Source organism: Phyllostomus discolor, chromosome 8 (assembly GCF_004126475.2).
Source record: "Phyllostomus discolor isolate MPI-MPIP mPhyDis1 chromosome 8, mPhyDis1.pri.v3, whole genome shotgun sequence".
Classification (NCBI taxonomy): domain Eukaryota; kingdom Metazoa; phylum Chordata; class Mammalia; order Chiroptera; family Phyllostomidae; genus Phyllostomus; species Phyllostomus discolor.
The window spans coordinates 62,431,290-62,446,499 of NC_040910.2; the positions used below are offsets into that span (position 1 = coordinate 62,431,290).

The 15,210-nt window shown below is 38.0% G+C and overlaps 1 protein-coding gene and 1 non-coding gene across 6 annotated transcripts in view; one reads left to right on the forward strand and one right to left on the reverse strand.

Annotated features, from left to right (window-relative positions):
• Positions 1–15,210, forward strand: part of ZNF624 (zinc finger protein 624) — a 54,491-nt gene that overhangs the window by 18,984 nt on the left and 20,297 nt on the right. The window lies entirely within an intron of this gene.
• Positions 12,404–12,529, reverse strand: LOC114515429. The gene has a single exon (XR_003686180.1). It is a non-coding gene; the product is annotated as a small nucleolar RNA SNORD22 (small nucleolar RNA).

Genomic DNA, 15,210 nt, shown 5'->3' on the forward strand with positions numbered 1-15,210 from the left:
TCCTATACTGCCTATTCTGGTTATCCAGATCACATAGATTCTGTCATAGGATTGTTGCTCTAATATTATTGTAAATAATAGCTGTTTTATACAATTGCAAATACTTCACAACACTCCTCCTGAATCTTAGCTCACTTCACAGTTTCCTAAACTCTATTACTGTAGTGGTTAACTCTATTCTCTCATATACTACACCTATTTACTATTCTTTACTCCCACCCTACCTCAAAATCTGACCTCCCACAACCTCACTGCTTTCTAGATCCAACTCACAATCTTTCCCTCCCTAACAAGAGTCTTATCTTCTTTCCATCCTTTCTACATAGTGGCTAGTTGGGTGGAAGATCATGGTTAACACTATACAAAGCCAAAGGATCTCCTATATCTTCTCTACTGGCTGCTACTGTAAATATCATAGAACACTCTCTTGTTGTCTTAAACCATTTTGCCTTACCCCTGCAACTGATCACAAAAAAGAGTAGGTGGAAGCTGTGAACACCAGGAGACTGGAAGGAGACTGGACCACTGAATCTCACAGGTATTCTACCACAGAAGTTCACACCATAAACCCAGGGAGCCAGAACAAGTCAACTTAAGAAGCAGAGGCTAACAAGAAGAGTCTCACGAACAATGGGAAGACAAACAATCCCCAAATGAAGGGAAAGGAGGAGGCCTCAGAAAGAATGCTAAATGAAATAGACGCAACTCAACTAATTAATAATGGAAAATTAATCATGGAAAACTTCCCTAATTCGATGAGAGAAAAAGTCACACAAATCCAGGAAACACAGAGAGTCCCAATCAAGAGGAACCTAAAGAGGCCCACCTCAAGACACATCATAATTAAAATGGCAAAATCTCAAGACAAAGAGAGAATCTTAAAGGCAGCAAGGGAGAAACAGGAAGTAACATACAAGGGAGCCCCAATAATACTAGCAGCTGACTTCTCAATGGAGATGCTCCAAACCAGAAGATAATGTCAAGAAATATTCAAAGTAATGAGAACCAGAGGGCTGCAACCAAGGCTACTTTACCCTGCAAGGCTCTCAAGATAGAAGGCAAAATAAGAAGCTTCCTAGACAAAAGAAGTCTAAAAGAATACACCTCGACCAAACCAGCCCTGCAAGAGAAGCTAAAGGGATTTCTCTAAGGAAAGGAAGTAAATAGAGAGGTGGGGAACACAGGTACATAAATGGCAATGAATAAGTACCTATCAATAATAATCTTAAATGCAAATGCATTAAATGCTCCAATCAAAAGATATAGAATAGCTGAATGGATAAGAAAGCATGACCCACACATATGCTGCCTACAAGAGACCTACCTCAGGATAAAAGACCTACGCAGGCTGAAAGTGAAGGGCTGGAAACAAATCTTCCAAGCAAATGGACAGGAAAAAAAAAGTCAGGGTAGCAGTACTCATATCAGACAAAATAGACCTCCAAAAAAGGGCTATAAAGAGAGACCCAGAAGATCACTTCATAATACTCAAGGGAAGAATCCACCAAGAAGACATAAACATTGTAAATCTATATGCACCCAACATAGGAGCACCCAAATACATAAAGAAAATCTTAGAGGACTTCAAGAAAGATATTGACAGCAACACAATTATAGTGGGGGATTTTAACATCCCACTGTCAAAAATGGACAGATCTTCAAAACAAAATATCAACAAAGATACTGTGGCATTGAACAATGCCCTAGATGAAATGGACTTAACCGATATATATGGAGCCCTCTGTCCCAAAGAAGCTAAATACGCATTTTTTTTCAAATGCACATGGAACATTTTCAAAGATAGACCACATGATAAGACACAAAACAAGCCTCAACAAATTCAAGAAAATTGAAATCATACCAAGCATTTTCTCAGACCACAAGGGACTAAAACTAGAAACCAACCCCAAGGAAAAAACCCAAAACACTCAAAATCATGGAGAATAAATAGCATGCTATTAAACAATGAATGGGTCAAGATTGAAATTAGGGAAGAAATCAAAAAGTTTCTGGGAACAAATGAAAATGAACTCACAACAACCCAAAACTTATGGGACACAGCCAAGGCAGTCCTGAGAGGGAAGTTCATAGCAATACAAGCTTACCTAAAAAAGATAGAAACATTTCAAACAAACAACCTAACCCTACATCTACAAGAACTCAAGGAACAACAACAAAGACAGCCCAGAGCAAGTAGAAGGAAGGAAATAACCAAGATCAGAGAAGAATTAAGTGACATAGATACTAAAAGCACAACTTTAAGGATCAGTGAATCCATGAATCCAATGAATCTGGTTCTTCGAAAAGATAAACAGAATTGACAAGCCTTTAAGCAGGCTTATCAAGAAAAAAAGAGAGAAGACCCAAATAAACACAATCGGAAATGAAAGAGGAGAGATCACAACTGATACCACAGAAATACAAAGGATTGTAAGAGACTACTATGAAGAATTGTATGCCAAGAAATTTGAAAATCTAGGTGAAATGGACAAATTTCTAGAAAAATATAATCTTCCAAAACTCAATGAAGAAGAAGCAGAAGGCCTAAAAAAACCAATAACAGCAAATGAAATTGAAGCAGTATCGAAAAAGCTCCTGACACACAAAAGCCCTGGTCTAGATGGTTTCACAGAATAATTCTACAAAGCATTTAAGGAAGAGCTATCCCCCATCAGTCACAGACTATTCCAAAAAAATCCAAAATGATGGAAGACTCCCAAACTCTTTCTATGAAGCCAACATCATTCTAATCCCAAAACCAGATAAAGACACAAGAAAGAAGCCTTGGCTGGCATAGCTCAGTGGATTGAGTGCGGGCTGTGAACCAAAGTATTGCAGATTCGACTGCCAGTGAGGGCACATGCCTAGGTTGTAGGCCATGGCCCCCAGCAACCATACATTGATGTTTCTCTTTCTCTCTCTTTCTCCCTCCCTTCCCTCTCTAAAAATAAATAAATAAAATCTTTAAAAAAAGACACAAGAAAGAAATAAAACTTCAGGCCAATGTCACTGATGAACATAGACACTAAAATCCTCAACAAAATATTGGCAAACTGCATCCAACAATACATTAAAAAGATCCTACACCATGACCAAGTGGGATTCATCCCAGGGATGCAAGGATGGTTCAATATTCGCAAATCAGTAAATGTAATACATCACATAAACAAAAGCAAAGACAAAAATCACATGATCATATCAATAGATTCAGAAAAAAACATTTGATAAGGATTAGCACCCATTTATGACAAAAACACTCAGCAAAGTGGGAATAGAGGGAGCATTCTTCAACATAATAAAGGCCATATATGAGAGACCTACAGCCAACATCATACTCAATGGGCAAATACTAAAATCTTTTCCACTAAGATCAGGAACAAGACAAGGTTGTCCACTTTCACCACTTCTATTCAACAGAGTATTGGAAGTTTTAGCCACAGCGATCAGACAAGAAAAGGAAATAAAAGGCATCCAAATTGGAAAGGGGGAAACAACTGTCATTTTTTGCAGATGACATGATAGTGTACATAGAAAAGCCTAGACTCCATCCAGAAAACTGCTTGGCTTAATAAATGAATTTGGAAAAACAGCGGGAAACAAAGTCAATATCCAGAAATCAAAGGCATTTTTGTAAACCAACAATGAAACAGCAGAAGCAGAAATTAAGAAAAAAATCCCACTATTTTTGCTATTTGATATAGCAAAAAGAAAAATAAAATACCTACAAATAAACCTAACCAAGGAGGTAAAAGACCTGTATGCAGAAAACTACACAACACTGAAGAAAGAAATCAAGGAAGACACAAACAAATGGAAACATACACAGTGTTCATGGATCAGAAGAATTAACATAATCAAAATGTCCATACTGCCCAAAGCAATTTACAGATTCAGTGCAATACCTATTAAAGTACCAATGGCTTATTTCACAGACATAGAACAAACACTTCAAAAATTTATATGGAACCATAAATGGTCCCAAATAGCCGCTGCAATTTTGAGAAAGAAGAGCAAAGTAGGAGGGATCACAACACCTGATACCAAACTGGATTACAAAGCCACTGTAATCAAAACAGCCTGGTATTGGCATAAAAACAGGTACATGGACCAATGGAACAGAACAGAGAGCCCAGAAATAACCCAAGTCTCTATGGTCAATTAATATTTGACAAAGGGGGCAGCAACATAAAATGGAGTAACAATAGCCTCTTCAACAAATGGTGTTGGGAGAACTGGACAGCTACATGAAAAAAAGAAAGAAAGAAACTCAAGCACCAACTTACACCATACACAAAAATAAATTCAAGGTGGATAAAAGATTTAAATATAAGCCACGACACTATTAAAGTCCTAGAGGAGAACATAGGCAGGAAAATCTTCGATATTTCATGCAGTGACATTTTTACTGATATGTCTGCTAGAGCAAGGGACATAAAGGACAGAATAAATAAATGGGATCTCATCAAAATAAAAAGCTTCTGCGTGGCTAAAGAAAACAGTATTAAAATAAAAAGAGAACCAACTGTATGGGAAAATATATTTGCCAATAATACCTCAGACAAGAGTTTAATTTCCAAAATACACAAAGAATTTACATGATTCCACTCTAAGAAGACAAGCAACCCAATTAATAAATGGGCAAGGGACTTGAACAGATATTTCTCCAAGGAGGACATACAGAGGATCCAGAGACACATGAAAAGATGCTCAATATCGCTAGCTATCAGAGAAATGCCAATTAAAACCACAATGAGACACCACTTTACACCAGTCAGAATGGCCATCATAAACAAAGCAACAAACAACAAGTGTTGGAGAGGTTGTGGAGAAAAGGGGACCCTAGTGCACTGTTGGTGGGAATGGAGACTGGTACAACCACTATGGAAAAAGTATGGAGTTTTCTCAAAAAACTAAAAGTGGATCTGCCTTTTGACCCAGCAATTCCACTGCTAGGACTATATCCTAAGAACCCTGAAACAGCAATCCAAAAGAACCTATGCACCCCAATGTTCATAGCAGCACAATGTATAATAGCCAAGTGTTGGAAGCAAACTAGGTGCCCATCAGTAAATGAATGCATCAAAAAACAATGGTACATTTACACAATGGAATTCTATGCAGCAGAGAGAAAGAAGGAGCTCCTACCCTTTGAAACAGCATGGATGGAACTGGGAAGCATTGTGCTAAATGAAATAAGCCAAGAAGTGAAAGACAAATACCATATGATCTCACCTTTAACAGGAACCTAATCAACAAACAAAAGAAACAAGCAAAATATAACCAAAGACACTGAAATGGAGCACAGGCTGACAGTGTTCAGAGGCGGGGGAATTTCAGGGGAAAAGGGGGAGGGTTTACAGGAACAAGTATAAAGGACACATGGACAAAAACTAGGGGTGACTGAAAATGGGAGGGAAGTGGGGAGGGTTGGGTGGGTGGGCTGGGATGGGAGTAAAAGATAGAAGATTATACTCAAACAATAATTAAAATAAAATTTAAAAAAAGGAAAAGAATATTTTTATTCTTGCCTTGGCTGGGTGACTCAGTTTCTTGGCATGTCATCCATGCACCGAAAGATTTGGATTCAATCCCTCATCAGGGCACAAATCTATAGGTAAGTTGTGGTTTTGATCCCTGGTCTGGGTGCATACAAGAAGCAACCAATTGATATCTCTCTCTCCCCTCCTCTTCCTCTCTCTCTAAAATATATATAATATTTCCATTCTTAACATGACTTTAATTTGTTTAGATAATAAAACAAATTTAATTTGTTTAGATATTTGTATTTCATTATATTAAGTTTACAGAAAAATATCAAAATCAGAAATTAATAGTGTTAAAAATTATCTAAAATTTAGAAATAGAAAGATATGCCTTTCTTTTCTTTTTAATATATTTTATTGATTATGCTATTACACTTGTCCCATTTTCCCTTTTTTATTCCCCTCCACCCAGTACACTGCCTCTCATCTACATCCCCGCCCTTTAGTTTATGTCCCTGGGTTGTAAATGCAAGTTCTTTGACTTCTCCATTTCCTATACTATCCCTAACCTCCCTCTGTCATTCTCTACCTACCATTTATGCTACTTATTCCCTCTACCTTTTTCCCCTTCTCTTCCCCTCCCACTCCCCCACTGATAACCCTGCATGTGCTCTCCATTTCTGTGATTCTGTTCCCGTTCTAGTTGTTTGCTTAGTTTGCTTTTGTTTTTGTTTTAGGTTCAGTTGTGAGTTTTTTTGTTATTTTATTGTTCATATTCTGTTCATGATCTTTTTCTTAGATAAGTCCCTTTAACATTTTATATAATAAGGGTTGGATGATGATAAACTCCTTTAACTTGACCTTATCTGAGAAGTACTTTATCTGCCCTTCCATTCTAACTGATGGCTTGGCTAGACAGAGTAATCTTGGATATAGGTCTTTGCCTTTCATGACTTGGACTACTTCTTTCTAGCCCCTTCTTGCCTGCAAGGTCTCTTTTGAGAAATCAGCAGACAGTCTGATGGGAACTCCTTTGTAGGTAACTCTCTCCTTTTATCTTGCTGCTCTCAAGATTCTCTCCTTATCTTTAATCTAGGGTACTGTAATTATGGTGTGCCTTGGTGTGTTCCTCCTTGGGTCCAACTTCTTTGGGACTCTCTGAGCTTCCTGGACTTCCTGGAAGTCTATTTCCTTTGCCAGATTGGGCAAGTTCTCCTTCATTATTTACTCAAATAAGTTTTCAATTTCTTGCTCTTTTTCTCCTTCTGGCACTCCTATGATTTGGATGTTTGAACATTTAAAGATGTCCTGGAGGTTCCTAAGCCTCTCCTCATTCATATTTTTGAATTCTCATTTCTTCATTCTGTTCTGGTTGACTGTTTATTTCTTCCTTCTGGTCCAAACCATTGATTTGAGTCCTGGTTTCCTTCCTGTCACTGTTGGTTCCCTGTACATTTTCCTTTATTTCACTTTTCATAACCTTCATTTTTTCCTCTATTTTTGCAACCGTACTCAACCAATTCTATGAGCATCCTGATTATCAGTGTTTTGAACTATGCATCTGATAGGTTGACTATCCCTGTCGTTTAGTTGTATTTTTTTCTAGAGCTTTGATCTGTTCATTCATTTGGGACATTTTGTTTTGTTTTGGTGTACCTGTTAGTTAGCAAGGGGCAGAGCCTTAGGTATTCACCAGAGTGGGGCAACTCACATTGTTGTGTTGTGACTCTGTATGTGGGGGAGGGGTCCAAGAGGGAACAATGCCACTTGCTTAGCTCCCTGCTGGTTTTCAGTTCCTCCTGCTGCTGCCCACAATCAAATTGGGCCCTTCTGGTGCTGATTCCCAGGTGGGTGGTTTTTTGTACATTCTAGGACCCTGTAGGTCTCTCCAATGAACACTCCTGTGAGACTGGGAATTTCTCCCACCTCAACCGTCATGGGTTTTTTCAGTCAGAGGTTTTGAGGCTTTATTTCCCCATGCTGGAACCCTGGGTTGTGTGATCTGTCTTACTCCCCAGTTGTTCCTCCCAGTTTATCTGCACTCAGATGTGGGACCGACCACTCTGCCAGCTGCCCCCTTACCTGCCCCAGTCCTCTAGCCACTGCCTTGCCATGAGTCCTCTCTGCTCAGTTGCCCATCCCTGCCCCTCCTACCTGTCTGGATGAATGTGTCTTCTCCTTGGTTGTAGCACTTCCATACAGTTCAATTTTCTGTCAGTTCTGGGTTTTGTTTTGTTTTGTTTTGTTTTAATTTACTGTTGTCCTTCTTTTGATTGTGTGAGGAGGCACAATGTGCCTCCATCTTAGCCGGAAGAATATATGCCGTTGCAATTTTGCTTTAGACCACTATCTAACCAGCCTGTCTGATGGTCATCTGATATAGCAGGGAAAGTTTTATTGTTTGACTTAGTATTTATTACTGATTAATACTCAGACCGTGAAAGTTGGATGTTAACTTACAGAATATTGAAAAGTTTCTAATTATTTCTGCCTAGGAGAAAAAATAATCCCAAAAGTTATCATTGTTTTGTAGGACATTTACCAGGTCTCTAATTTTGCAGTATTGCTTTTAGCATCTTTTCTACCATCTACACATCTGATTCTTATATCTGCTCTGAGCTGGCTTGTCAGGCTGCTTCTCTCTCATTAAGGACTTAATGCATCTTTGAATACATGTGTTGATTATATTTTTAGAAGAATTAATGTTTAACATTTTATGTGTAAGTTCAGCCCATTTCTCTTTTTTAGAATTATGTCTTTAAGTTTTTAAAATTATACCTTGAAAAGTGGTTTTATTCCAAAAATGTTTTGTGTAAAAATGTTTTTGTTTTTGTGAGAAAACACCGTTTGAGATTGTCTTAAAATTAATTTTTATGAAATGTATTACTGGACTGATGATTCTTAAAGTGTTCTTTAACATATGGCAATTTAGTCTTTAATATAAAATATGTGTAATTTCAGACTTTGAACTATGAATATTAGGAAAATACCATAATTTTTGACATGATGAATATATCATATGGTTTATTTTTGTTCTTTTGACATAGGGAATCCCTGGCAGAAGATAAATTCTCCTGGCTTTTCCTGTTATTCTGCATCCTGCTTATAAGTACTGAACTCAGCTTTAATTTTAATTTGAGTAGAACCAATATTTTGATATATTTTAGCATGTCTATTTCTGCCAAATAAAAAAGGCAGATGGTATTTTCATAGGGCTTGTGTTGAATCTGTTGATCTGTCTGGGAAATATCTTAACAATATTAACTTTTCCAGTAGAAAGAATATGGGGTGTCTTCTTATTTATGTATTCTTTAGTTTCTTTCAGTGATGTATTGTAGTTTTCAGTGTATAAGTTTTGCACATCTTTTGTTCCTGGGTTTTTTGGGGAGGGTGGGAGTGGGCATTGCTACTTTAAATAGGTTTCTTTTCTATTTCTTTCTGGGATTTGCATTGCTAAGTGTGTAGAAATAATTGTCTTTTAAGTATATGGATCTTGTACCTGAACCTTGCTGAACTAGTTTTAGTTCTGATAGGGTTTTTTTGCATGTGTATTTCTGGGATTCTTCAGGGTTTTCTATATGCAAGATAATGGCATCTGTAAGTGAAGACTATGTCATTTGCAAATAGAAATTTGCTTCTTCCTTTCCAATCTGGGTACATCTTATCTTTTTTCTTATTTAATTTCCCTTGCTAAAACTTACAATACAGTGTTGAACAGAAGTGAAGGGGGAGGACATCCTTGTTTTTGAGTCTCAAGGGGACTGACTGTATGTGGTTGTTCACCATAAAGTATGATGTTAGATTTGGGTTTTCATAAATGGTCTTAGTCATGTTGGAAAAAGTTTGCTTCTATTTCTAGTTTGTTGGATTTTGTCAAATACTTTTCCCAGCCTGTTAGGATGATGGAGTGGCTTTTGTTGCTTATTCTATTTATGTGATATATTACCCTGATTGATTTTCAGATAGTTAATCAATTTTGTATTCTTGGATAAATCCAATTTGTCTGTGGTATATAGTACTGTTTGTTGCTGGATTCAGTTTGTGAATATTTCATTGAGAATTTTGTATATATAGTCATAAGAGATACTGGTCTGTTGTGTTCGTGTGATGTCTTTGTCCATTTTGCTAATACTGGCATCATTGAGTTGGACATTGTTTCCTTCTGTTTTTTGGAAGAGTTGATAAAGAATTGGTGTAAATTTTCTGAAAATGAGGGAACTCACTAATGAAGCCATTTGAACCTGGACTTTTATTTGTGGCAAGTTGCTTATATATCTATTCAGATTTTCTTTGCCTTGAGTCAGTTTTGGTAGTTTGTGTCTTACTAGGAACCTGTCTGTTTCATCTAGGTTATCTAATTCATTGGCATACAGTTGTTTAAATTTTAGTCCTTTATAATCATTTTATTTCTGTAAGATCAGTAGAAGTGTCTCCTTTTTCATATCTGATATCAGTAACTTGAGTTCTTTTCTTTCTTGGTCAATCTAAGAGTTTGTCATTTTTGTAATCTTTTCAAAGAACCAAATTTTGCTTTTGTTGATTTTCTCATGCCTTTCTGTTCTCTATTTTATCTTCATTCTGATGCTGATTTTCTTCTGCTTTTTAAAAAAGTATAGTTCACCCTTTCCTAGTTCTTTAAGCTATAAATTTAGGTTATTGGTTTGATATCTTCTTTTTTAATGTAGGTATTTTAGAGCTATGTATTTCCCTCTGAGCTCTTCTGTCACTGTATTTCACAAGTTTTGGTATATACTGTTCATTCTAATTTGTCTCAGAGTTTTTTCTAAATTATCTTGTGATTTCTTCTTTGTCCCACTTGTTTAAAAGTCTGTGGTTTAAGTTCTGCATATATGTGAATTTTCTAGTTTTCTTTTTTATTGGTTTATAGTTTCATTCCATTGTGATTATAAATGATACTTTGTATGATTTTAGTCTTTTTAAATTTTTAACCCATCATTGTTGGTGCCAGTTCAACACCCAACAGGAATCCCTGGTTTGGGGTGCAGTGAAGAAAAACTTATCCAATGCAAAACAGCTCAATGGTGATGTGGCATGGCTGTGAAAACAGCACTGCTGTGAGATAACCCTGGGGCCAGGTCCCTCTCCAGCTAGGTGGCTCTATTGTGCCCTGGTGTGGTCTGCTCTGTTCCAATGATATCTCTTCCAGTTGTTCTGCTCTAGCTGGGAAACAGTCTTTAAGCCTTCAATGGAAAGGGAAAGTTTGCTCCCCAACCAAGAGGGGAGCTAGCTTATATAGACAGAAGTCCTTAACCCTGGTCCATGATTGGCCCTTCCTCATGCAAATGAGGACACCAAGTCCTCTAAAAGGCACTGTCCTGATTGGTCAGAGCTGCACAGCTCCAATTTAATGGGGAAAGCCTTAGTCTTCTTGGTTGAAATAGGATTCCAGGAACTCCATAGGGCTGACTCAGGTAGCAGAAACACAGTGCAGGCAGGCAGTTCAGTGCAGGCTTCTCTGTGAGGTGCAGTTTGTGTGAGATGCTCCTGTGTAGAAATGGCTGGGCTCTTTTTTGTTGTTGGGTTTTTTTGTTTGAACCCAGTTAGCCACCCAAAGCCCCTTTTAGTTGGTATCTTCTTTCTGAGATACTTGGCGTACTAAAATGTCCAAATCAATAAAGTTATTGGTGAAAATGGAAAATGTGTCTTTTATCTTACAGGAAAAAAAACGCAGGCTTTGGCCAACCCAGTAATGAATATCTCTTGACATAAAACAATGCATTTCAGATTAATGCCAACTTAGTTCTAATAGTATATAAATCTTTGCTCCAACATAGTTCCATTCCCTTCTCCCTCCTGTTATTGTCATACAAATTACACCTTTTATGTAAATTGTAATTCCATCAACACAATTTTATAATTATTACTTTATGCAGTTGTCTTTTAAATAAGAAAAGAAAGAGCTACAAACGAAATATACTTATATTTTATTTAACTATGTTTATTGGTATTATTTCTTCATGTGGATTTCATGTGGATTTGTTACTGTCTAGTTGTCTTTTCATTTCACTTGAAGGATACCCATTAGTATTTATTGTAGGTCAGATCTGCTAGCAGTCTCTTAGTCTTTGTTTATCATTATCTTTGAAGGATAGTTTTGCTGCATGCAGAATTCCTTGTTGACATTTTTTACAATACTTTCTGCATTCTGGATGTTATATTACTGTGTCCTAGCCTCAGCGGTTTCTAATGAGAAATTAGCTGACAGTCTTACTTAGGATCCCTTGTATATCAGGAATCCCTTCTCTCTTGCTGTTTTGAAGATTCTCTCTTTGTCTTCTACCAGTTGACTATGATGTAGCTAGGCATAGATCTCTTTGATTTTTATCATACTTGGTGTTCATTGGGATTCTCTTATGTGAAGATTAATGTTTTTCATCAAATTAAGGAAGTTTGGAGCCATTATTTCTTCAAATATTCTTTCTGCCTCTATCTTTCCTCTTTTTCTTGGATTCTCCATATGCATATATTGGAATTCTTGTTTAACCACAGATCTCTGAATCTCTGTTCGTCTTTTTTTTTTTTTCATTCTTTTTTGCTTCTGTTCTAGAGTCTGGATTACCTAAATGACTTGTCTTCAAGGTCACCAATTTTTTTCTTCCTGCTTAGTCTGTTAGGTTTCTTTATCAAAACACAGCAGACCGGATGGCCTGTAAACAACAAAACATTTTTGAAGGTTAAAAAAATAACATTTATTTACTGACAGAAAGGCCGAAACTGTTGTATGCTAATTTGAACTGCGATTTTGTAAAAGAAATGACTTGAAAATTCCCTTTTTGATATCCTCCAGTTGTTGGATTACATTATGCATGCTTTGTTCTTTCATTAGACTTGGAAAACTATAGAATCCTTTTTCAACAAGTGATTTATTCCTCCCTTTTCCATGTTTAAAAATTCTTATGATCCCTCAGGTAGTTCCTTCTGGAACAAATTTTCCTCTTCCACCTCAGCCAGCCCCATTGGGCCCCTCTCTACAGGCTCTGGGACTAAGACAGGAGGAAAGACATGTGAAGGTTCCCTCAATGGGAATAAATTTATTTCTCACAGTTCTGGAGACTGAAGTTCAAAATCAGTGTCAGCAAGGTCAGATGAGAGGTCTCTTCTAGGTCACAAACTTCTCATCTTATCCTCACATAGTGGAAGGATTAAGACTTCTCTTTGGAGGCTCTCTTTTTGTAAGACTCTAGTCTTATTCATGACCATCCTGCCCCCATGATTTAAGTACCTCCCAAAGGTGTATCACCTCTTAATCCTATTACAATAAGCAATAAGATTTCACTATATCAATTTTAGGGACCACAAACATTCAGACCATAATACTGTTCAAATTTGCTATTTTCTTCCACTGAACATTTCTATTGAATTTTTATTTCAGTTATTTTTCAACTCCAGAATTTCTATTTAATGACATAACATTCTCATAATTTCTTTTAATTCTTTAGACCTGATTTTCTGTAGGTTTTTGAACATATTTATAATGGGTGATTTACTTCTTGCCTTCCTCAAGGACAGTTTCCATTGAATTTTACTTTTCTATTTATGGTCCATGCTTTTCTGTTTTTTGTGTGTCTTGTAGTTTTTGTTGAAAACATGGTATTTTAAATAATACAATGTGGCAACTCTAGAAATCAGATTCTCCCTTCCACAGGGTTTGTTGTTGCAGTTTGTTGTTTTTGTTATTACTGCTGCTATTTTGTTTATTTAGTGACTTTCCTGGACTAACTCAGTAAAGTTTGTATTCTTTATCACATATGGCTACTGTTAATATATGGTTAATGTAGTGATTAATGAATACACATAGATTTCCTTAAATCTTAAGCCAGTAAGTTTTCCAGCATTTGCCAAAAAGCTTTTGTTTTGGACATACCTTCTATTCTTAGGTAGGCAGTTTACAATTTTGCCTTATCCTTCCTTTACTTCCTGCTTGTAGAGAACCTCAAGGTAAGCCAGAGATGAGAGTTAAGGGCCTTTTTGGATTTTTCCTGAGGCTTAGCTCTTGGTGGGAAAAGAAAACAAACCCAGTAAATTTATTATAATTTATGTGTGAAGTGATTAGCAATAAAGTTTATAAACTGTTATTATTTCCCACATTACCCATGTTTTATTATTAGTGGGATTGTATAAAACATGCTTAACAAATTTTGAGGTCCCAATGAAAGCTTTAAACAATTTGATAGGCTATTGTGGAAAATCCACCCACACACGGGGAGATAACGAAGCACAAACTTTATTACACGCGTGGGGCTCAAGGGAGTCAATTCCCAAATCCTGAGCTGAAAAGGCTGGGTTAGGGGTCCTTTTTATATACCAGTTACACAGGCAGAAAGGGAGGGGGACAAGCTGCTGAAAGCAAGCATTCAGAAGCAGGGGCAAGGTTAGTGACCTTGAGATATCGTTACCTAGCAACCCTGCTAGCCGTCTCCTTACTTAAAAATAACTTTTACTCAGCTTTTGTCCCGACAAAACTTGCAAGTGTTACAGAGAGCAGTTTCTTTTCCTGCCACATTCCCCACTTTGATGCTATAAGGTGTTTTATCCCTTTTAGCATCACTAATATCTGGCTATAAGGCTGAGGTCCTTGGGAAGGTTACAACTGCTGATACTGGTGTCGGTACCACTGGAGGGCTAGCACTGTGGCGGCTTCCCTATGAGTCACTGTAGCCCTAGGTGTGGGACTAAGGTCCGGAGGATACAGGGTCCTATATGCCTGACACCTCTGGGTCTGGTACTTCATGGTCCTGGATGTTACTTTAGTCCAGTATACCTTCCCTCCCCAAGTGCAGAGGGATTGCTGTGACTGAACACAACCCAATGGCATGTCAGTGGAGGAGCTGAAAGCTGACCCTGGGAGATAGTAAGAGACCACTTTACCGCTGAGCTTAATCCTATACCTGGGGGTATTACATTTGCAGGCTGGGGCTGAGACAGGGGCTGCATTTGTTAAGCAAAGCATACAATAAATTCAAATACAGAGATCAAACAGAGACAAACTATTTCTAGGGTGACCCGCTTTGCAGGGATTTCATTCCTTAGGGGCCACAGTCACTAGTCCAATTGTCAATGCTCCTGCAAAGGTGCCAATTAAAGTCAGGTACCCTGCAGAACAACGGTCTATTCCTTGGTGTCTTTTTTTTTTTACTGGTTGGCGTCCTCCAGTGTCTTAGCGTGGGTTTTTTGGCACAGGCCCAGTCCTCAGGTTTTGGGATCTGCTGCTTTCTTGGCCTGGCTGTAGTAGATCCAAGGGGTGACTCCTGCAGCAGTAAGTTTGTCCAGGGCAGTCCAGTTTTCTGGTCTGCATACTCGGTGACTTTTCTGCCCTTAACCATATAGCTGCTTTCATCCATGTAGTGGGTGACATCAACATCAGGTTGGGCCAGGGGCTGGTCCTGGATGTCTGGCTGGCTGGCGTGGACCTCTTTAGTTACTCTAAGACAGTCATGGTCCAGCTCTCCAAGTTCTGCTGGTAAGTAGGTGACTGGATTGACTTGTTTCATGGTCTTAACATGCACCCTCAGGTTTCCTTGGAGGGTGCCCTGGTATTGAGTCAGTCTGGGGTTCAACAGCCACTTATGCCCCTTGCAAGAGGGTTATGGCAGCAGTGACTGCCCTCAGACGAGGTGGCCAGCCAGTGGCGTCATGGTCCAACTGCTTAGACAGGTGAGCCACCGGATGTTGCCATGGTCCGACAGGCTGGGTCAGGACCCAAGGG